The sequence below is a fragment of the Manihot esculenta genome, chromosome 9, assembly GCF_001659605.2.
Source record: "Manihot esculenta cultivar AM560-2 chromosome 9, M.esculenta_v8, whole genome shotgun sequence".
Lineage (NCBI taxonomy): Eukaryota > Viridiplantae > Streptophyta > Magnoliopsida > Malpighiales > Euphorbiaceae > Manihot > Manihot esculenta.
Genome location: NC_035169.2, coordinates 27,949,477 through 27,974,721, shown reverse-complemented (window position 1 = coordinate 27,974,721; position 25,245 = coordinate 27,949,477). Strand labels below are relative to the sequence as shown.

Below are 25,245 nucleotides of genomic sequence, written 5' to 3'. Positions count from 1 at the left end.
GTGCATATATCTGAATTTTTACTTTTAAGTTTATTTTTGCTTTAATTTTTAGTTTGCTTGCATTAGGCAAAATTTTTTTTTTCATTTTTTTAGTTTATGCTTTCAATAAAACACACACAACCACAACCTTCTTCTTCTTTTTGTTTTGCTCTACTCAAACTGATGAACTATGTTAGATGAGTTTTTCTTTCCATGACCCCATTGATGTGAAAACTCTTTAAACTTATGTTGAATCACTTGCAGTGAGTTGTATTCATGCTTGAGAATTGCCCTTTGAATTGAATCTTTGAGTTTGCCATGGTGAAAAATATATTGATGACCCTCAATTGATTGAGAAAAATTAAAGTTGTGTGAATGAACTTAACATGACTTGCTTTAGCAATTGGTGTTGATTTGCCCAAACCATTGAGAGAAAGAAAATTCAGCAAAGGCAAAGACCTCTAAAGCACAAATTGAAAATTGTTTCAATGGTCAAAAGACTATGAACAAGGCAAGTAGCCACTTGGATAGGTGACCAACTGAAAAATCTAAAAGTGTTACATCAAAAATAGGTTGGTGACCTTTCCAAGCAAACTCAAAAGTGCAAAAGCCTGAATAAAGTACTTCAAGGTAAGGGCAAGTCAATCCAAAAGCTAGAAAAAGTCTTAACAAATTAATGTGCATGTCTCTCTTGAGGAAAATCAATCCTAGCCATGGTTAGCAAAGGGAAACAAGGAAAAGAGGTAAGTAATCTTCATGCATATATTCTTCACTGCAATGCTTCAAAATAGGTGTCTTGAGTATGAGCTAAGTGGAAATAAGGATCTAGAGGAAGAAAGCTTATTTGACTATGTTTATTTGCTTGAGCACAAGAAAAAGCTTAAGTGTGGGGGTATTTGATAGAGCATATTTTAGTCCATATTTTCATGATCTTATTGATGTTTATTTGCACCTATTCTACCTAATTTTGTGGTTTTAATCATGTTTTGCAAATATTAGGTGTGAAGAAACAAATTGGAGAAAACGCTCTTAAAAGTGCCAAAAACAGTCACTTTCGGAAGCACTTTCAGAAGCCGAAACTCCACCACTTTCGGAAGCACCTTCGGAGGCACTTTCGGAAGCCGAAAGTCACCCACTTTCGGAGGCACTTTAGGGGGCCGAAAGTCAAGACCAGATCCGAAAGTCCCACTTCCGGAAGTAACTTTAGGGGGCCGAAATCTCTCTCCACACTTCTCTTTCCTCATTCAAGAAGCCATATCTCAAGTTGCCATATTTGAGGAGCCAAACAAGGAAAGTATTTTGAGATCCAAATCTTCAAGATTCACATTCAAATATTGGATTTCAAGATCCCACTCATTAAGGAAGCCAAATCTCAAGATCACATGTTTCCCACTTCATGCCATGCACATTCAAGATTCCATAAGAGGCTCCACCTTCCTTATTAGTGCATGGGCAGCCTCTTGACTATTTTGGCAACATCTTGAAGATCTTGGACAGCAATTAAAAGACCAAGAAGCCCCCTCTTGCATGTCCCACGTTTTTGCCTTCACCCATGCACAAAGAAGGCACATAACTCACCAAGGGCACTTTGGGAAGTCTCCAAAAGACTCATGGACACTAAAAAGGAAATAGGCAGCCTCTCAACACCTATTTAAAGGCCTCAAGAACACAAGAAGAGACACAATTCAACTCTCTAAATTCGGCCAAGCAAGGGCAGCCACACTCCAAGGGGCTTCTCCCCTCAATTTCGGTTCTTCTTTCTTCTTTTCTTTAATTTTCTGTTTTGGTTCAGCCATGAGTGACTGAAACCTTTATTCTAGTTGAAGTTTGGTTGAAACTAAGGTTGTTTAAAGGGTTGTGAGATCTGAACATAAAGTGTTTGCTTTTGATTTATTCAATATTCATGCAATTGTGCTTAATTCTAAAGATTGCTTTGTTGTTTTGATCAAATTGGCTACTTGATTCTTAATTGCAAAGTTAATTAATTGTTGGATTGAATATTTGTTAGTCCGTAATTGCTGGAAATATTCTGTCCATAGAACACTTGGTGTAAAAATCCAAGAAATTGCATGATCTAACATCATCTCATGCGTTTGAGTAGTTAGGGTTTGGATCTTTCTTGTTCTTCATGCAACTGGCAATTGTTTTGATGCCTATGGCCCAAGGACGTTCCTTGGCAATTTGTTGATTAGTAATTGGTTAAAGGACGTTCACTAATCAGTTTGTTCATAAGGAAAGACATGGTGGTGAGAAGCGTCTTCCACCCCCATAACCAACCTATTGAATCAATCAAGATAACCATGTTTCAATGATCAACCCAAACAACCAAAGTGGATCCATATCTTCAACTAGACCTTTCTCTTATTGATTTCCTCTTTTATTTTAATTACTTGCTGTTTTAATTACTTTCATTAGTTGTTAATCAAATCAATCTCAAAAGCCCCCTTTTTACTTTCACTTTACTTTTGTTCTATTTACAAATCACTTGCTTTCACTTGTGCTTTCAATTGGTTTGATTGGTCTTGATTAAGATAAATAAATAGGTAATCAATTCTCTGTGGATACGATCCTTCACCACTGTCTGCAGTTGTTAATTGTAGGTAACCAAAGAAGGTTATTTTTGACCGGCTTTGACAACCGCTCCTGTCACATGCTTTGCATGAGTTTTAGAGTGAGTTTAAGGGGATCCTTGGGGAGTTTAATAGAGTTATTCTTAAGTTAGTTTGGTCCCTCATTTAAGTCTTTCTGTGCTTACACAGACCAGAGGAACCAGAGAGAGCAGCAGTGAGTACTGCTCCAGAGTTTTCAGAGCCTGCAGAGTCAGTCAGTCCAGATAGCCAGAGGTGAGTGGAACTAAACTTAATTCTTTTAATTGAGCAATGGAATGTTTTTAGCATATCTCATGCATCATGATTATGCAATAGGTTGATTGCATTAGAATCCACGAATATGTTGCATTGCATAGTTAATTGTTGATGTGGGTGAATGCTGAATGATCCAATAGTCTCTGAGTTAAGACCAGGAGCCTTTGACTACGCCCTGACAGGTATAGTTAAGACCAGGAGCCTTTGATTACGCCCTGGCAGGTATAGTAAAGTCCTGGAGCCTTTGACTACGCCCTGGCAATGGTTAGTACAGGTGTTATATACACGTATACATATATGACAGGAAGACCAGGTGCTCGATTCTACGCCCTGGCACGACAGAGTTACTGAGACTATGTGGTGACAGGTTTACCCTTGATGTGGATTGTCTGTGTTATGATGCATTCCATAAAATTACATTTAAAATGATATGTTTTATTGTTCTACTCACTGGGCTATAGAGCTCATCCCACTCCCTTAACCCCAGTCTTGCAGGTTCAGTGTACAGTGTACAGAGGGGGATCCAGAAGAGTTCTAAAAGAGTAAAGAGACATGTAATAGCTTTGAATGGACATGTAATATTAAAGAGATGTACTAGTTGTGTATTCAGATACAGTTGTGCTTGACTTAGTGGTTTGTGTTGTAAATCTTTTGTTATGTACATGATCTAGTATATATATGTTTTACAGAGTATGTGAAACACCAGGCTTAACAGGTATGAGATAACCCATCTAGAGCAAGCTCTAGTCAGGGGTACAGAGTACAGAGTACAGAGTACAGAGATAGTGCATGCACAGGTTAAGCCTTGGTTCAGAAAAGAGCTTTTATTTTCACAGAAAATGTATGATCATGTATGAGATTTACAGGTACACAGAGAGTATAGCAGGCTTGCTACGGGTTCTGGCGGCCTTAAGCCGACCTGAATCCTAGTGCCGGTGACGGTCCATTTTGGGGATATGTAGTATCAGCAGATGGGATTGAGGTAGACCCCAAGAAGATCGAGGCTGTAGCTAACTGGCCCAGACCCACTACAGTGACTGAGATTAAAAGCTTTCTGGGACTGGCATGTTACTACAGGAGGTTCATTCAGGACTTCTCAAAGATAGCTGCTCCTATGACTAAACTGACTCAGAAGAACCAGAAGTTTGTCTGGTCAGACCAGTGCGAAGAGAGCTTTGAGGAGCTCGAGAGGAGATTGACATCAGCACCAGTGCTAGCTCTACCTGTTAGTAACGAGGATTTCATAGTGTTCTGTGATGCGTCTCGAGTGGGATTGGGTTGTGTTTTGATGCAGAGTGATAGGGTGATTGCTTATGCTTCTAGACAGTTAAAGAAGCACGAGTTGAATTACCCCACCCATGACCTAGAGATGGCAGCAGTTATCTTTGCACTCAATATGTGGCGGCATTACCTCTATGGGGTTAAATGCGAGATCTTTACCGATCACAAGAGTCTACAGTACATCTTGAGCCAGAGAGAGCTGAATTTGAGGCAGAGAAGATGGGTAGAATTGCTCAGTGATTATGATTGTAAGATCCAGTATCATCCGGGTAAGGCGAATGTTGTGGCAGACGCCCTAAGCCGAAAGTCACTAGGCAGTTTATCCCATACAGCAGCAGAGTGGAGACCAGTAGTGATGGAGCTTTACAAGCTCATCGAGGAGGGGTTACAGCTAGAGTTATCTGGTACGGGTACGTTAATAGCACAGATGAGAGTGACACCAGTGTTTCTGGAGCAGATAGCTCAGAGACAGCATGAGGACCCTGAGTTGATTAAAATTGCCAGGACTGTTCAGTCAGGCAACAGTGCAGAGTTCAGATTTGACAGCCAAGGGATCCTTCGCTATGGGAGTCGACTTTGTGTACCAGATGTTAGTAGTCTGAAAGAAGACATTATGAGGGAAGCTCATAATGCGAGATATAGTGTTCACCCGGGAGCCACCAAGATGTATCAGGACCTGAAGAGGGTATATTGGTGGCCAGCCATGAAGAAAGAAGTGGCGTAGTTCATGACAGCTTGTGAGGTTTGTCAGAGGGTGAAACTAGAACATCAGAAGCCGGCTGGAATGCTTAACCCACTGCCGATTCCAGAATGGAAATGGGAAAATATAGCTATGGATTTTGTAGTGGGCTTACCGGCAGCGTCCAACAGGATAGACTCTATATGGGTGATTGTGGACAGACTCACGAAATCTGCTCATTTCATTCCAGTTAGGAGTAACTATTATGTGGATAAGTTGGCACAGGTATATCTGGATGAGATAGTGAGATTACATGGAGTCCCAGTGTCTATAGTTTCAGACAGAGGACCTTAGTTTACCTCCAGATTTTGGCGAAGTCTGCAGAGTGCAATGGGCACGAGATTAGAATTTAGTACTGCTTTCCACCCACAGACTGATGGGCAGTCAGAAAGGACCATCTAGACCATAGAGGATATGCTCCGAATGTGTGTGTTAGACTTTGGCGGTTCTTGGAGGCAACATCTACCTCTGGTGGAGTTTGCCTACAATAACAGTCATCATGCTAGCATTGGGATGGCTCCTTATGAAGCATTCTATGGGAGGAAGTGCAGATCACCTGTTTGCTGGGAAGAGGTAGGAGAGAAGGCTCTTGCAGGGCCAGAGTTAATAGAGATTACCAGTAGAACAGTGCCTGTGATCAGAGAAAGAATCAGAACAGCGCAGAGTAGACAGAAGAGTTATGCAGACATTCGTAGGAAACTGTTAGAGTTTCAGGAGGGAGATTGGGTATTGCTGAAAGTGTCTCCAATGAAAGGAGTGGTTCGTTTTGGAAAGAAGGGTAAGTTAGCTCCACGGTACATTGGACCCTTTGAGATTTTGCAGAGGATCGGAACTGTATCGTATAAGCTGGATTTACCTACGTCTATGGAGAGGATTCACCCGGTATTTCATGTTTCTATGCTACGAAAATTTGTGTCAGATTCGGGTCAGGTTATTAGTGAGCCTGATGTGGAGATTCTAGGGGATCTCACTTATATAGAGCAGCCAGTACGGATTCTGGACACACAGATCAGACAGCTAAGAAACAAGGAGATTCCGATGGTGAAAGTTTTATGGAACCACCATAATCTGGAAGAGTGCACCTGGGAGACGTGGGAGTCTATGCTCCAGCAGTATCCATATCTGTTTTAAGGTTAGTTTGCTCCTTTTTATGTGTTTATTGTTTGTTTTAGGAACATTCGAGGACGAATGTTCTTAAGGGGGGAGAATGTAATACCCGGCTAGAGTCCGGCATCGGAATTCCTGTCGTCCGGTGGAATCCAGGATGTCGGGATCCTCTAGAAGGGTAAGATTTATGATTTTCTAAAGTAATAAAGTATGTTTTCATGTTTTAAAGTGAAAATGCAATGAGTTTTTGAAAGAAAAGAACCAAGGCAGAAAAGCCAGGTTCGGCCGCTGAACATGCATGGCTTTCGGTTTCACGTATGGCCGCCGAAGGTGGTCTAGACAGCCACCTATAAAACGGCCCTCAGTCGGTTGAAAGGATAAGCTCACCATTTCTTTCACTTGCTGAGGTGAGACTCTGTCCCTTTTGAGTGTTCTTTCATGTTTTCATTCAATCTTGCAAAGATTTGATTGAGTTTTATGTTATTTTGAAGGTTTTGAGCTAAAAACACAAAGTTGTGAATTTTGGAGAGTTTGAAGGAGAGTTGCTTCAAAACTCCAAGTTAGGATCATTCATCTACTTGTTTTCAAGAGGTAAGTGAAGATCCTGAGCTTGTTTTCATGTTTTATGGAAGATTTTTGGGGTTTATGGGAAGTTTTGCATGAATAGGTTAAATAGTGAAGTTTTAGAGATTTTGTGAGCTAAGCTTGTTATGTGTTATATGTGTTGTGTGCTTGGAGTTTTAAGGTAGTTTGTGACCCCTTTGAGCATATTCTTGGGTGTATGCATGTTGAGGAATTGAGGAGGTTGAGTTTGGATTGGTTTTGGAGCTTTTGGCGAGAGGTAGAGCAAGTTTCTGCCTTGCTGATGAACTCAGGTTTGGCTGCCGAAGGTACATTCAGCCGCCGAACCCATGAGGAGGTGGCTTCGACTGCCCAAGCTTGCCCCCGAGCTTTTGGACTTTCGGCTCTGGAGGGGAGTTCGGCCGCCGAAAGTGCTGCCGAAGGTTAGAGACTTTCGTCTCTGGAGTGCCTTTTGGCCCCCGAAACTAGCCCCCGAAAGGGTTCGGCTGCCGAAAGTTGAGGTTCGGCCGCCGAAGGTGCATGCGTTTCGGCTCTGGAGAGGACTTTCGGCCGCCGAACTTGCCGCCGAAAGTGTCCTGTCCAGCTTTTCTTTTGCATGCTTTGCATGAGTTTTAGAGTGAGTTTAAGGGGATCCTTGGGGAGTTTAATATAGTTATTCTTAAGTTAGTTTGGTCCCTCATTTGAGTCTTTCTGTGCTTACACAGACCAGAGGAACCAGAGAGAGCAGCAGTGAGTACTGCTCCAGAGTTTTCAGAGCCTGCAAAGTTAGTCAGTCCAGATAGCCAAAGGTGAGTGGAACTAAACTTAATTCTTTTAATTGAGCAATGGAATGTTTTCAGCATATCTCATGCATCATGATTATGCAATAGGTTGATTGCATTAGAATCCACAAATATGTTGCATTGCATAGTTAATTGTTGATGTGGGTGAATGCTGAATGATCCAATAGTCTCTGAGTTAAGACCAGGAGCCTTTGACTACGCCCTGGTAGGTATAGTTAAGACCAGGAGCCTTTGACTACGCCCTGGTAGGTATAGTAAAGTCCAGGAGCCTTTGACTACACCCTGGCAATGGTAAGTACAGGTGTTATATACACGTATACATATATGACAGGAAGACCAGGTGCTCGATTCTACGCCCTGGCACGGCAGAGTTACTGAGACTATGTGGTGACAGGTTTATCCTTGATGTGGATTGTCTGTGTTATGATGCATTCCATAAAATTACATTTTACTGTTCTACTCACTGGGCTATAGAGCTCATCCCACTCCCTTAACCCCAGTCTTGCAGGTTCAGTGTACAGTGTACAGTGTACAGAGGGGGATCCAGAAGAGTTCTAAAAGAGTTAAGAGACATGTAATAGCTTAGAGTGGACATGTAATATTAAAGAGATGTACTAGTTGTGTATTCAGATACAGTTGTGCTTGACTTAGTGGTTTGTGTTGTAAATATTTTGTTATGTACATGATCTAGTATATATATGTTTTACAGAGTATGTGAAACACCAGGCTTAACAGGTATGAGATAACCCATCTAGAGCAAGCTCTAGTCAAGGGTACAGAGTACAGAGTACAGGGTATAGAGTACAGAGTACAGAGATAGTGCATGCACAGGTTAAGCCTTGGTTCAGAAAAGAGCTTTTATTTTCACAGAAAATGTATGATCATGTATGAGATTTACAGGTACACAGAGAGTATAGCAGGCTTGCTACGGGTTTTGGCCGCCTTAAGCCGACCTGAATCCTAGCGCCGGTGACGGTCCATTTTGGCGTCGTTACATAATTGCTCTACTCAACATAGATAACAAGGTTAAAAGAGCTTCCTTATCTCATGACCCCATTGATTTGTCACCCTTTTAAGCCTAAATTGAATCATTCACAGTATGTTACCTGCACTTAGGGAGTTTTCGTCTTGAATTGAATCCTTAAATTTGCTAAGGTCAAGGGAAATAAAAATACAAATACATGCAAACGCAAAGTTAGTGTAACTCCCTATGAGCTGATTTGCCCAAACTATCATGAAAAACCAGCACAAAGCACAAATCATAAACCTGTTCCAATGGTCTAAGACTATGAACTGAGCCTAAAAGCCACTTGGAGAAATGACTGACTGAGTAACCGGGGGTGTATCACCCATGTACACAATCGCGTAAAAAGGTTAGTGACTTTTTCAGGCAAAAATAAGTTTCGATGGTCTAGACTATGAACAGAGCTAGTAGCCACTTGAACAAGTGACTAACTGAGTAACCAGGGGTGTATCACCCATGTACACAATCGCGTAAAAAGGTTAGTGACTTTTTCAGGCAAGGATAAGAATAAGTGCTGCTGAAAATAAAAATAAAAATAAAATAAAAAGGAGAAAGAGAGAAGGTGGCAAGTCACTCCTAGGGGTTGCATTAAACCTAACATAAAAGAATAAGCATGATTGAGTCAAAAACCTTTCTCTTGACCATGGTAGGTGAAAGGAAACAAGGAAAGGAGAGGATGACCTTGGTGCATGTACTCTATACTGTGATACTTCAATTTAGGAGTCTAGGGGGGCTGATTAAGTGGTACTTAGGCTCAAAAGAAAAAGGAGCTTGATTGACTAAGTTATTTATTGCTTGAGGACAAGCAAAAAGCTAGGTGTGGGGGTATTTGATCAAGCATAAATTAGCCACATTTTTATTATCTTTATTATTGTTTATTTACACATTATTTAGCTTAATTTATGGTTTTTACCTTATTTTTACAGAAAATGAAGAAATTGAAAAAAAAGTGCAGAAAATGACAGAAAAGTGATTGGGTCAGTGATTTGCCCAAATCACTGCCCAGATCAAGCTGAAGCAGAAACCTGGAGGCAACAGGCATAAGTGATATGGGCAAGTGATTTGCCCAAATCACTCGCAGAAACTGGCCAAATCACTCACAGAGACAGAGACAGAAACTGGACTGAATCCCAGAGAGCGATTGGGGTAGATTGGGCAAGTGATTTGCCCAAATCACTCGCAGAAACTGCCCAAATCACCTTGACAGCAGAAATTGACAGCAGAGGCGGGAAAACAGCAGGGAACCAAATTTCGAATTTTCAGAAGTCCAAATCCAACTCAATCACTACCAACACAATTCCAATAGCCACGAAAGAGTTTCTCACCTAAGGAATTCCAGTTGCAATTAAATTCAACATCAAAAGAGGAATTACAAGCCAAATTAAAAAGGGATTTCAAAACCCTAGAAGGAGGGAATTCTTCAGCTATAAAAGAGCAACCTCCAAACCAGCAAGGAACATCTTCTGATCAGCTACTCAGCATCTTCTCACCTCACCAGAAACTCTGCCGCCTCTTTCCTTTTTCTTTTCTTTTCATCTGTAACGACCCGGAAATTTGGACCGTTACCGGCGCTAGGATCCAGGTCGGCTTAAGGCCGCCGGGACCCGTAGCAAGCCTAACACACGTCCTGTACATCTGGTATAATCCCAAACATGATCAAAGATTTCCATAAAACATTTAAAACTTTACCTTTAACCAGCTTGACCTGTGTATGCACTATGACTGAGCTCATAGAACCCCTAGGGTCAGCATACTCTATATCAAACTCGGCCCAAAACATACATCAACATAAAAATAAAACTCATGTACAAAGGGATTATCCAACTCGGGCCAAGCACAATACTATAACTCTGAACAAATTACATAATATCATTTTGTAAAACAACTCTTTTACATCATTACATAAACTTACATTACATCATGTCCACTACTATTCTATTACATATCATAACCATAGCCATATCCTGTTGACTTCCTGGACTACCACTGACCCTGCAAAACTGGGGTTAGGGGAGAGGGGTGAGCTATAAAGCCCAGTGAGCAGAAACCATAAAGAAAACAGTTCATTTTAACATATGCTATCATGGAATGCATCACATCACAAACATATCACATCAAGGATGAATCCATCACCAATAGCCCTCTACATATTAATCTCGTACCATAACAAGTCAACAATACTCTATGCCAGGGGCGATACGGCCACACCTGGACTTCATATGCTCTATGCCAAGGGCGATACGGCCACACCTAGACTTCTCATGCTCTATGCCAGGGGCGATACGGCCACACCTGGACTTCACATCTCATACCATATCGTACATGCAATATCATATCATGTCATAACATACTGAGGGCTAGAGGATCATCCAGTATCCATCCACATCATCATCATCGTATTATGCAATGCATCATATTCGTGAATTCTAATGTAAACAACCTATTGCATAACATGGTATTCATGATGCATGAACATGCTTGAACATGCTGAAAACATTTGATTTAAAACATAAGGGTTAGTTCCACTCACCTCTGGCTAGCTCTGTACCGATTCTGAAACGGCTGACACTGCTAAACACCTTGGTTCCTCGGGTCCGATCCTACACAGGTGGACTCCAGTGAGGTACCAAACATACTCTAACCAATTCATAAACAACTCCCCAAAAACCCCCTAAAACATCATGAAATAATCATAGAAGAACATGCATGAAATGGCTGAACAGGGCACTTTCGGCGGCAGGTTCGGCGGCCGAAAGTCCCTCCAGAGCCGAAAGTCAGGCACTTTCGGCGGCACCTTCGGCGGTCAAAAGTCCCAGACAGATCCAAAAGTCTTCTTTCAGAGGCAAGCTTCGGCAGCCGAATGCTGCCTTCACAAGGGGGTTCGGCGGCCGAAAGTTCCTTCGGCGGCCGAACCTGGTTTCTCCCGAATGGGCAGAAACTTGGTTCACATGAACCTCTTGCCTCCCAAAACCTCCAATCATGCATATATCTCAACCAAAACACACATACAAGTTCCTAGGGGCCTCAAAACATCAAATACCCCAACTACAACACTTCAAATACACACAATCAACACACATTGTTCAAAACATCAAAATAACCCAAAAACTCAACATAAAACCTAACATGCATTTCTACCCAAAGAACTCATAAAAACTTACTTAAAACATACAAGGAGCTTAAGATCGGCTCTTACCTCTTGAATATCGAGAGAGAGACGACCTAAACTCGAAGTTGGGAGGGATTTGGCTCTTGAACCTCCAAGCTCCAAAACTTTGCTCAAAAGCTTAAATCTTCAAAACCAAGTTAAAACAAATGAAAATCTTGAAAGATTTAGAGGAAGAACATCAAAAATGGGTGAGGGGCGGCGGAGAGCTCACCTTGGCCGAAAATGGGGAAAACTCGCCCGTTTTCGGCTAAGAGACCCTTTTATAGTGGCTGGCCAGACCAAGTTCGGGGGCCGAATGTGCCTCCGCATGCATGCCATGTTCGGCGGCCGAACTTGACTTTCGGCGGCCGAACCTGGACTTCCCTCACTCATGCTTTCGGGGGCCTAACGTGCCTCCAAAACGCATGCATGTTCGGCGGCCGAACTTGACTTTCGGCGGCCGAACCTGGGTTTTCCTCCAAAGACTTTTCATGCAAAACTCATTTAATTTCATACTTAAAACCATTAAAACATTTTTATAAAACATGGTCCTACCCTTCTAGAGGTCTCCGACATCCGAGATTCCACCGGACGGTAGGAAATTCCGGTATCGGAGTCTAGCCGGGTATTACATCATCTTTTTGTGTATTTAGTCTACCATGAGTGGCTAAATCCATTCTTTTCTAGTTGAAGTTGGAAAATTCAGATTTGTGATGAATTGGGAGATTTAAATCTCCATTGTTAAACTTCTATTTATTTCCAATATTTATGCAATTTGATCTTTCCATAATTGTTACTTTGGCTTTAGAATCAATAAGGGCCCATTGCTTTTAAATTGCTTGAGTAATAAATTGTTTGAATGATTTAAGTCCGTAATTGCTTATATTATTTGAACACAAATATAATCAGGTTGCATGATCTAGCCTTGACCACGCGGTTGGCAAGGATTGAATTAGGTTTCTCTAAGTCTTAATGCAGTTGACAGTTGTTCGATGTCAAAGGCCCCAAGGACGTTCCTTGGCAACTTGTTAACTAGTGTTTGATTAGCGAACATTTCCTAATCAAACTAGAACTAAGGAGGAATTTGGATTGTGAGAAGTGTCTTCCACATCCTAAACTAATTTATTGGAATAAATAGGAGTGTTAAAGAATCAATGATCAATTCTAAACAATCTGAAATAGATCCATACTTCAACTAGAAGCTTTTCTCTTATTGATTTACTCATCTTTAAATTATTGCTTTCTTTTGCTATTTAGTATTAATCCATCAAACTCAAAACCCCCTCTTTTAATTACTTGTTATTTACTTGACCTAGTCATTATTAGGAAAATCATTGGTGTCAATTCCCTGTGGTTCGACCCTATTGCCACTATCTACAAGTTTATTGTTGATTGTTTAATAGGTTTATTTTTTACGGCTTCGACAACCGCCTATCACTGGGCTCTAGTAGCTCACCCCCTCCCTACTCCCAGTTTTGCAGGGCCAGAGTTAGCTATGGGAAGTTAGAGTCAGTAGAGCTATGAGTACGAGTTGGTTATGGTTGTGTGTATGTAATAGAGTAGTGGACATGATGTAAAAGGAATGTTATGTAAAGTAATGAAATGTATAGATATGTAATGTCAGGTAGTGGATAGAGTTGTGCTTGGCCTAGTGTATGGATAGTCCCTTTGTACATGTATCCTGTTTTACGTTTCTTGATGAGAAATGTGTTGAACCAAGCTTAACGTATGGTATGTTTTATGGGACTCCAGTGGAAGTGTTTTGGGAAGACAGGGTTTGAATCCCTTGACCCAGAAACGAAGACCCGTCTGAGGGGAAGGACGCTGGGCGTGAACCCAAAGCGGGCAGTATTCACTGCTGTAGGCCCTGAGGGCTGTATCAGATTGGTATATCTGAGTGTTAGTAGTGTATGCTTAGGTTAAGCCTGGTAGTCGAAAGAAAAGTTTACAGTTTTTATGTTCATGTATGATCATGTATGGGATTTATCAGGTACACAGAGTTCATGTTAGGCTTGCTACGGGTCCCGGCAGCCTTAAGCCGACCTGGATCCTAGCGCCGGTAGTGGTCCGGATTTCCGAGTCGTTACAGTAGATGGACTTAATTGAACTTATTTCTAATATGAAATAATGTAGTAGTGTAAGTATAATTTTCTGTAAAATAACGTATTCAACATAAGTCAACTATAAAATAAAAAACAATTTACAGCCACTAATTATTTTCTCTCTCTCTCAAAATTCACTCAACTTAACCATTCACAATTTAGCCTAAGTGCTTGCTACCCTCTTTCCGTTGATTATTCTCCTTTTGTAATTGACTATTAGTTAAAAATAAGTTTAAATTAAACTCTTTAAATAATTTCTTCGTCATAAAAATTCTACTTAAAACTTAAAAAAAAAAAATTTAAATAGTAATAAATTTTCTATTTTATTTTGAACTACTAATTTTATTTAAATTAACATCAATACCATATATGATAATGGGTTATATTATTAGCTTCAAACAACGGATAAAATTAACCATAATTTCGCTATGTAAAATAGAATATCGCATAATAAAATATATTAGCAAATTTTTTTTTTTAAAAAAAAACATTTGATTTCTTTTTTTATCAGTTAAAAAATTGTAACAATAAGATATGATTACAAAAATAATAAATAATTTTTTTCTCAATAATTGTCGGATGTTAATAGTAGCAGAGCGCTTAATGTTCCTCTATATATAATTAACTACAAAAAAAATATGTAACAGTAGATGTGACTTTCTATTTACATCCCTCTGGAATCTTCCCTACAATTGTTGGCTTAACATCAATGCTTTCAGATTTTGCTGGGCCTTCAGGACCACTATATGTCAAGTCAATGTTCGCAAGTTCCACTTTTTCACATGGGACTCCACTGCTGCATATAAGTTGAACGGTAAGAGCAGTTGCAGAAGTTCTGTAATACCCGGCTAGTTCAGGCATCAGAATTCCTACCGTTCGGTGGAGTTTCGGATGTCGGAGTGTTCTAGAAGGGTATAACATGGGTAAAACAATGTGTTAACAAAGGTTTTAAAGTGTATTTTACGTGTTTTCATGGTTTTGAAAGGAAAAGGACTTGAGTTTAGAAGAGAAAAGGCCAAGGAGAGTTTTGCCAGGTTCGGCCGCCGAAGTGAAGTTCGGCCGCCGAAAGTGCTTGAGGTTCGGCTTCCAAAAGAAAAGTTCGGCCGCCGAACGTTGCATGGTTTCGCATGCAGGTTAGCCTGCCGAAGGTGAGGCAGTTGGCCACCTATAAAATGCTCATTGACCGGAAATTTGGGGAGTTCTCTCTCTCTTTTCTGGCCTAGGTGAGTTCATGCTCTCCTTTGGTGATTTTGTTGATGTTTCTTCAAATCTATCAAGGTTTTCATGAGTTTTGGCTTTGTTTTGAAGAGTTTTGGATTTTAAGCAAGGTTTTGGAGCTTGGAGCTTTTAAAGCTTGGATCTCCATATTTTGAAGTTAGGATCACATCAACTCTAGTTCTTTAAGAGGTAAGTGTTGATCCTCATGTTTTATGATGTTTTAAGTAAGTTTTGTAAAGTTTTTATGGGTAGAAAAGCATGATTAGGTTAAGGGTGGTTTTTGGTGTTTATATGTGCAAGTGTGCTATTTGATGTTGTGTGTTGTAGTTTAAGGTTGTTTTAGGCTCTTTTATGCATGTTTATGGGTTTATGCATGGTTTTAAGAGGGTGTATGCATGTTAAGAGGGCTAGGAAGGCTTGGGGAGGCTTGTAAGTGCATGAATCTGGGTTCTGGAAGAACTCAGGTTCGGCCGCCGAAAGGAGTTTCGGCCGCCGAACCCCTTGAGGAGGTGGTTTCGGCTGTCGAAGGCTGCTTCCGGAAGCTGGACTTTCGGATCTGTCATGCACATTCGGCCGCCGAAGGTGCCGCCGAACCTACCCAAGTTTCGTCTCTGGAGGAGACTTTCGGCCGCCGAAAGTGCCGCCGAAGGTGCTCTGTTTTGCCTTCCTTTGCATGTTTTTCCATGCATGTCTATGATGTTTTAGGGGGTTTTTGGGGAGATGTTTTAGAGCTATGCTAGAGTTGTTTGGCACCTCATGTGCGTCCACCTGTGTAGGATCGGATCAGAGGCGAGGAGTTTAACTCCAGTGTTAGAGTGCACCCAGAGTTAGCCGAGCAGAGGCTTCAGGTGAGTGGAACTGACTATGCATGTTTTTAAAGTAACGTTTTAAGATAATGAATGTATGAGCATGAGACATGCATCATGAATGCCATATGGAACTAGGTTTTATTGCATTAGAGATCACGAATATGTTGCATTGCATTTCATATTTATTGTTGATGGGATGGACCAAGGCGCTCCCAGTAGCCGCGAATCTGCTATGCCTAGATAAGACCTGTGAGAGCTCCATAGAAGGGAGTCGGGCACTAGAGCATGTAAGTGACCTTGTGAGCTCCTCAGGGGGCCGGACACCGGCAGAGGGAATCCTGGGATCATGTCCAATCCGAATTGTGTATTGTTTGTGCTGTGACGCATTCCATGAAAGCATGCTATGTATGAATGAATTGTTTTTATGGTTCCTACTCACTGGGCTTTATAGCTCACCCCCCTCCCACATCACTCAGTTTTGCAGGACCAGAGTTCAGTTAGAGCGAGCTATGGGATAAGCAGAGTCTAAGCATGGATTGCTATGTTTGATGTAATAGTATAGTGTGGGTTATGTTAATATGACATGTATATGTATGAGAGAATCTTGAGGAGTATGTTATGTAAGTTGATGTAAGATTAAAGAGATGTTATGTTTGTTATGTTTGTTATGCTTGTATAGTATAGTTGTGGACATGACATATGGACATGATATAAGGTTAATGTTTAATGTAATGATAAAAAGGATTTGATGACATATGGAAATAATGTAATGAGTTTGAGGATATATGATGTTATAGATTATATGTTGAGGTTATGAATGATATGAGTATATGGAAAGAGATAGAGTAAAGTTAAGATATGTATGTGCTAATGTAACGACCCGGAAACCGGTACCCCTCTGTAACGGCCCGAACCATCACTGGCACTAGGATCCAGATCGGCTTAAGGCCGCCGGGACCCGTAGCAAGCCGACTATACTCTCTGTGTACCTGATAAATCCCATACATGATACAAAGATACTCAACAATCCTGTAAAACTCTGTAGGCTTAACTACTGCTACTCAGATATATCACTCTGAAATGGCCCTCAGGGCCTATACCAGGGACTACTATCGGCTGTGGATCAAGGGATTGAAACCCTTTTTCTCTGTAACACAATCCACTGGTATCACATCAAAGCCATACATTAAGCCTAACTCACACATTTCTCATCAAGAAATGTAAAACAGGATTCATGTACAAGGGATTAATCATACATCACACTATAACAATGATACTAGGAAAAGCACAAGTCTATCCAGTATACGACAGTACATATCTATACACATTACATTACCACTAATCTTTGAGTTACATCATGTCCACTACTTTATTACAACCATACATTCATGCATATCTTCCCTCTGTACTCTTGCTGACTTTAACTTCCCATAGCTATCTCAGAACCTGCAAAACTGGGGTTAAGGGAGTGGGATGAGCTACTACAGCCCAGTGAGGAGGAACAATAAAAACAGTTCATTCATTACATGCTCTCATGAAATGCATCACATCACAAACATATCATCTCAAGGATGAATTTGTCACCAATAGCCCTCAACTACATGTTATAATCCAACTGTGCCAGGGAGACGATGTCATCACCTGGTCTACTCTTATCTCTGCTCTGATATCATAACATGACCAACTGTGCCAGGGAGACGATGTCATCACCTGGTCTTCTCTTAACTCTGCTCTGTGCTCTGACTATAGTACCAGGAGCGACCTGGCCTATCCAGGGGCGACCTGGTATGGCTATCTCATGCCATAACTCTGTATATGCTCTCTACAATGGGCTAAGGATCATCCAACATTCATCCACAGGAACAACAACTTATGCAATGCAGCATATTCATGAATTCTAATGCAACACAACCTAAGATATAACATGGCAGTATATGATGCATGGATCATGCTAGAATCGTGTCATTTCTCAACTAAAATAGGAAGTTTAGTTCCACTCACCTCTAGCCAATGCTGGCTAACTCTGGGCCAACTCTAACTCTGGAGCCTCCTCGGTTCCTCGGTCCAATCCTACACAGATGGACGTAAATGAGGTACCAAACATACTCTAACATAACTATGAACATCTCTCCAAAAACCCTCTAAAACAGCACAAAACATGCATGCAAAACAAGCAAAGGAAGGCTGGACAGGGCACCTTCGGCAGCACCTTCGGCGGCCGAATGTCTCCTCCAGAGACGAAAGTCAGGCATGTTCGGCGGCCTAACTTGGACTTTCGGGGGCCGAACCTGAGTTTAGCCAGAACTCAGTTTCGTGCACAAGGACGCCTGCCAGTCCCTCCATCACCTGTTCAGACCTCAACACATGCATTTAACCCTTCTAAAACATGCATAAACACTTCAACAAGCCTAAGGGAACTTCAAATAACTTTAAACTCCAACAACAAGCTCACAAGACACACATCAAACATAAAGGATTCATAAACCCTATGATGCACATCTCATGCAAACTCATGCCTAGCTCCCTTTTCCCTTTACAAAACTCATAAAAACATCATAAGAACCATGGATCAACACTTACCTCTTGAAGAACAAAGGCTGAGATGATCCAAACTCAAAGATATGGAGAAACCAAGCTTCAAAAGCTTCAAACTCCAAATCCTTGTTTCAAGCTCACAACTCTTCAAACCAAGGGTAAAACTCATTAAAACCGTGAACGATTTGAAGAAAAACCATGAAAATACTTTAAGGAGATCAAGACCTCACCTAGGTCAGAAGGAGAGAAGAAACCTCCTCCTTTTTCTGCCACTCGGTGCCCTTATAGATGAGCAACCGCCTCAGGTTCGGCTGCCGAATCGCATGCAAAACTATGCAACCTTCGGCGGCCGAACTTAACCTTCGGGGGCCGAAACTAGGGAACTTTAGGCGGCCGAACTTAACCTTAGGGGGCCGAACATAGCAAAATGCCTCCTTGGCCATATCTCTTCAAAACTCAATCCTTTTCTACGCTAAACCTTTAAAACACTTGAAAAGATTTTAGAAAACTTTCTCTTACCCTTCCAGAGACCTCTGACATCCTCGAACTCCCCCGGACGGTAGGAATTCCGATGTCTGAATCTAGCCGGGTATTACAGCTAAGGTATAGAGTTGTGCTTTGCCTAAGGTTGGCTAGTCGCTTTGTCTTACATGATCAAAAGCTTTTATGATAAATGTTTTCATCTTTGTATGAAATGTTTTTGTTATATGTTTTATGTTAACCAAGCTTATATGTTCATGAACCCCAAAAGGGTGGGTTGTGGGAAGAGAGGGTTGCATTCCCTTGACTCACAGAAGGAGACCGTGAGGGGTAGACGCTGGGCGTTACTCCAAGAAAGGTTAGCTAAGCTTGGTAATTCGGAGGGAAAACATGTTTTTCAGTTACAGTTTCTATGAACAGCTGATCATGTATGGGATTAGACCACTGGAGAGAGGGTATGTTTAGGCTTGCTACGGGTCTAGGCGGCCTTAAGCCGATCTGGATCCTAGCGTCGAACAGTTTGGAGCCGTTACAGGAGGGTACCGGTTTCCGGGCTGTTACAGTTGGTATCAGAGTAGTTGGTTCTTATGATCGGACCTATAGGGTATGGAGAGCCCTAGGTTGTGATCGGACCTACTAATGCTACAGAGTGAGTGGGGCAAGCACAATAAGAATGAGATTAAGAATAAGATAAGGAATAAGAAAGATCAAGAGTAAGATCATGTCCACTAGGATAGGATGAGGAGTCTTATCTGGCATAATGATGTGTAATGCCATGTCTGATGCATGTGCATTGTTGATGTATTTTGGATGTTGACTGATCCCTTAGTTCTCAATATGCTATGTTATGAGATGAGATGAGCTGAGAGACCAGGTATGGCCTTTCGCACAGTTGGTCATGGCATGTTATGCTAGGTTGAGGACTTTTGGTGACAGGTTTATCCATGATACATATGTTATGCATGAGGTTCACGTGTTTGTCACATGGACCATATGATATGATGTTATGCTATATGTTGTGAGTTCATGCGTTTTTCATGGACCACATGATATGATGTGATGTTTATGTGTGCCTGTGTGCCTGTTGTGTTTCAGGAAGCTGAGATGCAAGGTGCTAGTAGCTCTATAGAGTCAGACCCATCTGAGTGGGAAGGTACAGATACCTTGTCCCCTGTTCTGCCAAGAGTGCAGCTAGGCAGAGTTGAGTCTTTTGAGGTAAGCAGAGAGAGGATGGATCTGAGAAGGTCTGAGGATGTAAGAGATATGGAGAGATGTCCGGAGGAGGGATGTAGGTGTGCAAGTGAACATGGATGAAGAAAGTATGGGAAAGTCAGAAGATGACGCTCAGACTAAGAATTTTAGGATTTCAAGTTCAGGGGAAGTTGATCCCTCCATTCTGAGTACAGCTGCCAAGAGAGGTAAGAAGAAGGATAGAGGTCTTAGAAGGTCATAGAAGGGCAAGTTTTGGCAGAAGTTGAAGACTGGTCTAGATGCTGTTGGTGGCCCGAGTTCTGGCTTAGATCTTACAAGATGTATGAGGTGTGGAAAGTCACACAAAGGAGTTTGTCTGGCTGGGACTACAGCTTGTTTTAGGTGTGGACAGGAAGGGCATTTTGCACGTGAGTGTCCTACTGCGCCCAGGGTAGTACGATCCCAGCAGTTGGCTGCAAGGAATGTGGCTCAGGCTAGTCACCAAGGAAGGAGAGGAGCAGACACATCGGACACAGTGATGCCAGGTACGCTCACTTGTTCATGTTCTGTTGTTTTGAGAGCTGTAGTGTTTCTTTTTCTTTGGTTGCTCTAGGAGTCTTCGAGAGGTTGAGTTGATAGCTTCTGGGCTTAGAGTGTTCTCTTTGAGTTAATAGACCCGGGTAGGATTCATCTGAGCAGAGGTTCAGTCCAGTGTCATTGAGGGTAGATGCTTTCCACCCGATTCTGAGGTCCTAGACTTGCGTGTCTGGATGTCATTCGGGGAATGGATTAGTTTTCTCCTTGTGGTGCTGGTGCTACCTGCGTCTGCAGCGTAAGGTAGTTAGGATCGGAGTTTAGGATGGATCTAAGGTAGGCTTCAGAGAGGACATAGTAGGTTGCCTTGAAGCTAGATGTCAGCCCGTTAGGCTCGTAGGGTGCATAGGTGAGGATGTGTGCAGTCGTGGCTCGGGTTGCAGGTCGGGGAACCAGCCTTTGTGCCCGATGCTACTAGAGAGAGGTGTTTAGAAGTGTCGCAGGTTAGTGTCAGGTTTACCATCGGTCAGGGAGGTAGAGTTTGGTTTAGAAGTGGTATGTGATACCAGAACCATATCTATTTTTCCTCACAAGATGGCACCTGCGGAGTTGTGAGAGTTATAGGATAAGGGGTAAGAATGGAAGAGTTGGGAGAGCTTTAGGAGGAGTGTAGTAGTAGTAGAGTGTTTGGTAGACAAGGGTTTTATCCGACCTAGTACCTTACCCTGGAATGTTCCAGTATGGTTATGGGAAACGAAGGATGGAGCCTTGAGACTTGGTAAACGACTGTAAACAGTTGTGCAAAGTGACTACCAGGAGTAGGTAACCTTTATCTTGGATTGAAGATCTATTGGATCAGCTAGCAAAAGCCAGTTGTTTCCTAAGATAGATCTGAGATTCGGGTTTAGGTTGCCGAGGCTAGAGTAGAGGTTAGGACAGTATAGAGGAAGAAGAGAGTAAAAGAGGGTAGAAAGAGCAAGAGTGGAAGAGGAAGCAGGAAAAGTAATGTAAATGACCCAGAACAGAATGAAAGAAGAAAAGTGAAGGAAGAAGAAGCAGAAGCAGGAGTGTCAGTAGAGTTGTTGACAGTGAGCTACAGAAGCCTGTTGAGAGTTAGAGAAGAAGTCAGGATAGATAAGATGAAGAGAGAAGGGCAAGGATCAGAGTAGCGCAGCAGAAGCCTGCGAAGTTCAGGAGTTAGTTTAAGGTTTATGTGTTTGTATGTTTTTGTTGAACATTCTGGGACGAATGTTCTATAAGGGGGGAAGAATGTAATACCCGGCTAGTTCAGGCATCGGAATTCCTACCGTTCGGTGGAGTTTCGGATGTCGGAGTGTTCTAGAAGGGTATAACATGGGTAAAACAATGTGTTAACAAAGGTTTTAAAGTGTATTTTACGTGTTTTCATGGTTTTGAAAGGAAAAGGACTTGAGTTTTGAAGAGAAAAGGCCAAGGAGAGTTTTGCCAGGTTCGGCCGCCGAAGTGAAGTTCGGCCGCCGAAAGTGCTTGAGGTTCGGCTTCCGAAAGAAAAGTTCGGCCGCCGAACGTTGCATGGTTTCGCATGCAGGTTAGGCTGCCGAAGGTGAGGCGGTTGGCCACCTATAAAATGCTCATTGACCGGAAATTTGGGGAGTTCTCTCTCTCTTTTCTGGCCTAGATGAGTTCATGCTCTCCTTTGGTGATTTTGTTGATGTTTCTTCAAATCTTTCAAGGTTTTCATGAGTTTTGGCTTTGTTTTGAAGAGTTTTGGATTTTAAGAAAGGTTTTGGAGCTTGGAGCTTTTAAAGCTTGGATCTCCATATTTTGAAGTTAGGATCACATCAACTCTAGTTCTTCAAGAGGTAAGTGTTGATCCTCATGTTTTATGATGTTTTAAGTAAGTTTTGTAAAGGTTTTATGGGTAGAAAAGCATGATTAGGTTAAGGGTGGTTTTTGGTGTTTATATGTGCAAGTGTGCTATTTGATGTTGTGTGTTGTAGTTTAAGGTTGTTTTAGGCTCTTTTATGCATGTTTATGGGTTTATGCATGGTTTTAAGAGGGTGTATGCATGTTAAGAGGGCTAGGAAGGCTTGGGGAGGCTTGTAGGTGCATGAATCTGGGTTCTGGAAGAACTCAGGTTCGGCCGCCGAAAGGAGTTTCGGTCGCCGAACCCCTTGAGGAGGTGGTTTCGGCTGCCGAAGGCTGCTTCCGAAAGCTGGACTTTCGGATCTGTCATGCACATTCGGCCGCCGAAGGTGCCGCCGAACCTACCCGAGTTTCGTCTCTGGAGGAGACTTTCGGCCGCCGAAAGTGCCGCCGAAGGTGCTCTGTTTTGCCTTCCTTTGCATGTTTTTCCATGCATGTCTATGATGTTTTAGGGGGTTTTTGGGGAGATGTTTTAGAGCTATGCTAGAGTTGTTTGGCACCTCATGTGCATCCACCTATGTAGGATCGGATCAGAGGCGAGGAGTTTAACTCCAGTGTTAGAGTGGACCCAGAGTTAGCCGAGCAGAGGCTTCAGGTGAGTGGAACTGACTATGCATGTTTTTAAAGTAACGTTTTAAGATAATGAATGTATGAGCATGAGACATGCATCATGAATGCCATATGGAACTAGGTTTTATTGCATTAGAGATCACGAATATGTTGCATTGCATTTCATATTTATTGTTGATGGGATGGACCAAGGCGCTCCCAGTAGCCCGCGAATCTGCTATGCCTAGATAAGACCTGTGAGAGCTCCATAGAAGGGAGTCGGGCACTAGAGCATGTAAGTGACCTTGTGAGCTCCTCAGGGGGCCGGACACCGGCAGAGGGAATCCTGGGATCATGTCCAATCCGAATTGTGTATTGTTTGTGTTGTGACGCATTCCATGAAAGCATGCTATGTATGAATGAATTGTTTTTATGGTTCCTACACACTGGGCTTTATAGCTCACCCCCCTCCCACATCACTCAGTTTTGCAGGACCAGAGTTCAGTTAGAGCGAGCTATGGGATAAGCAGAGTCTAAGCATGGATTGCTATGTTTGATGTAATAGTATAGTGTGGGTTATGTTAATATGACATGTATATGTATGAGAGAATCTTGAGGAGTATGTTATGTAAGTTGATGTAAGATTAAAGAGATGTTATGTTTGTTATGTTTGTTATGCTTGTATAGTATAGTTGTGGACATGACATATGGACATGATATAAGGTTAATGTTTAATGTAATGATAAAAAGGATTTGATGACATATGGAAATAATGTAATGAGTTTGAGGATATATGATGTTATAGATTATATGTTGAGGTTATGAATGATATGAGTATATGGAAAGAGATAGAGTAAAGTTAAGATATGTATGTGCTAAGGTATAGAGTTGTGCTTTGCCTAAGGTTGGCTAGTCCCTTTGTCTTACATGATCAAAAGCTTTTATGATAAATGTTTTCATCTTTGTATGAAATGTTTTTGTTATATGTTTTATGTTAACCAAGCTTATATGTTCATGAACCCCAAAAGGGTGGGTTGTGGGAAGAGAGGGTTGCATTCCCTTGACTCACAGAAGGAGACCGTGAGGGGTAGACGCTGGGCGTTACTCTAAGAAAGGTTAGCTAAGATTGGTAATTCGGAGGGAAAACATGTTTTTCAGTTACAGTTTCTATGAACAGCTGATCATGTATGGGATTAGACCACTGGAGAGAGGGTATGTTTAGGCTTGCTACGGGTCTAGGCAGCCTTAAGCCGATCTGGATCCTAGCGCCGAACAGTTTGGAGCCGTTACAGGAGGGTACCGGTTTCCGGGCTGTTACAAGTTCCCTTTATATTTTTGAAGCTAACATCACTAATCTTCACTTTAGATGGTTCCTGGGAAAAAAAAAAAAAAGAGAAGAAATAATTATTTATATAAACAATAAGTAATTATCATATAATAATATATTGTTTTGGAACAGTTATCACCTTTTTATTGCATTTATTCCATGGACAATACATTTGATCTACAATAATAGGATTGGAGACATTTTCCATAGTAATATCTTGGAAATGAATATTAGTTGCAGTATTAGGAAACATTGCAGGCCAAGTTTTAATTCTAACACCATTAGTTGTACCGGTGAGGGTGCAATCGGAAACAGTAATTCCGGAAACAGGATCTTCATTCTCATACTTCCCCAAGCTCCCTATGCTGATGCCATGACCAGTTCCACATGCCACTTTTGTGATTTTTAGATTTTCGGTTCCATCACCAATAGAGATACAATCATCACCCGTGCCTATTTTGGCATTAGATATAGTCACTCCCTTTGATCGCCCAATATGAATTCCATCCGTATTAAGGCTACCTTCAGGTGTACTGACTTTGAAGCCTTCAAATGTGAAGTCGTCACATCCCAATACATTGACGTGAAAGTACTTGCTATTAAGAGACGTTATGTCACGAACTAAGCCTTTGATAATGAAGTTAAACCTTATATTCTGATGAAAAATGTAAAGCAATAAAAGCATTTCAGAAATGTTTTGGTACGTAATTACAATTTATGGTAAATTTAAATTAGTAACATTTTGTAATATCGTGAAAACTAAAAAAAAAGTACCATAGGATGTTTCTTGCAATTTTTTGAATCTTTGTCACAAGATACTCCCTTCCATGCAACTTGTCCTTGACCATCTAAAGTTCCTTTTCCAGATAGTGTGAATTGATCAATATGGTTAAAATTAAACCAACCATCCCCCCTGCAAGCTCTGGTGGGGCTTGCACGGTTCCCTGAACTTCTACCTCTATTGCCCCTTTGCAAGGACCTGTAACATTCACTATACCTGCCAAGAATTTCCCTGCTGGAATCAATATTTTGCTAGATCCTGCTGCTGCGCAAGCCTCTTTCCAAGCATCCGCTATAGCCTAAAAGATA

At 41.6% G+C, this 25,245-nt stretch overlaps 1 pseudogene; it reads right to left on the bottom strand.

Annotated features, from left to right (window-relative positions):
- Positions 1 to 25,245, bottom strand: part of LOC110623283 — a 37,137-nt pseudogene that overhangs the window by 11,687 nt on the left and 205 nt on the right.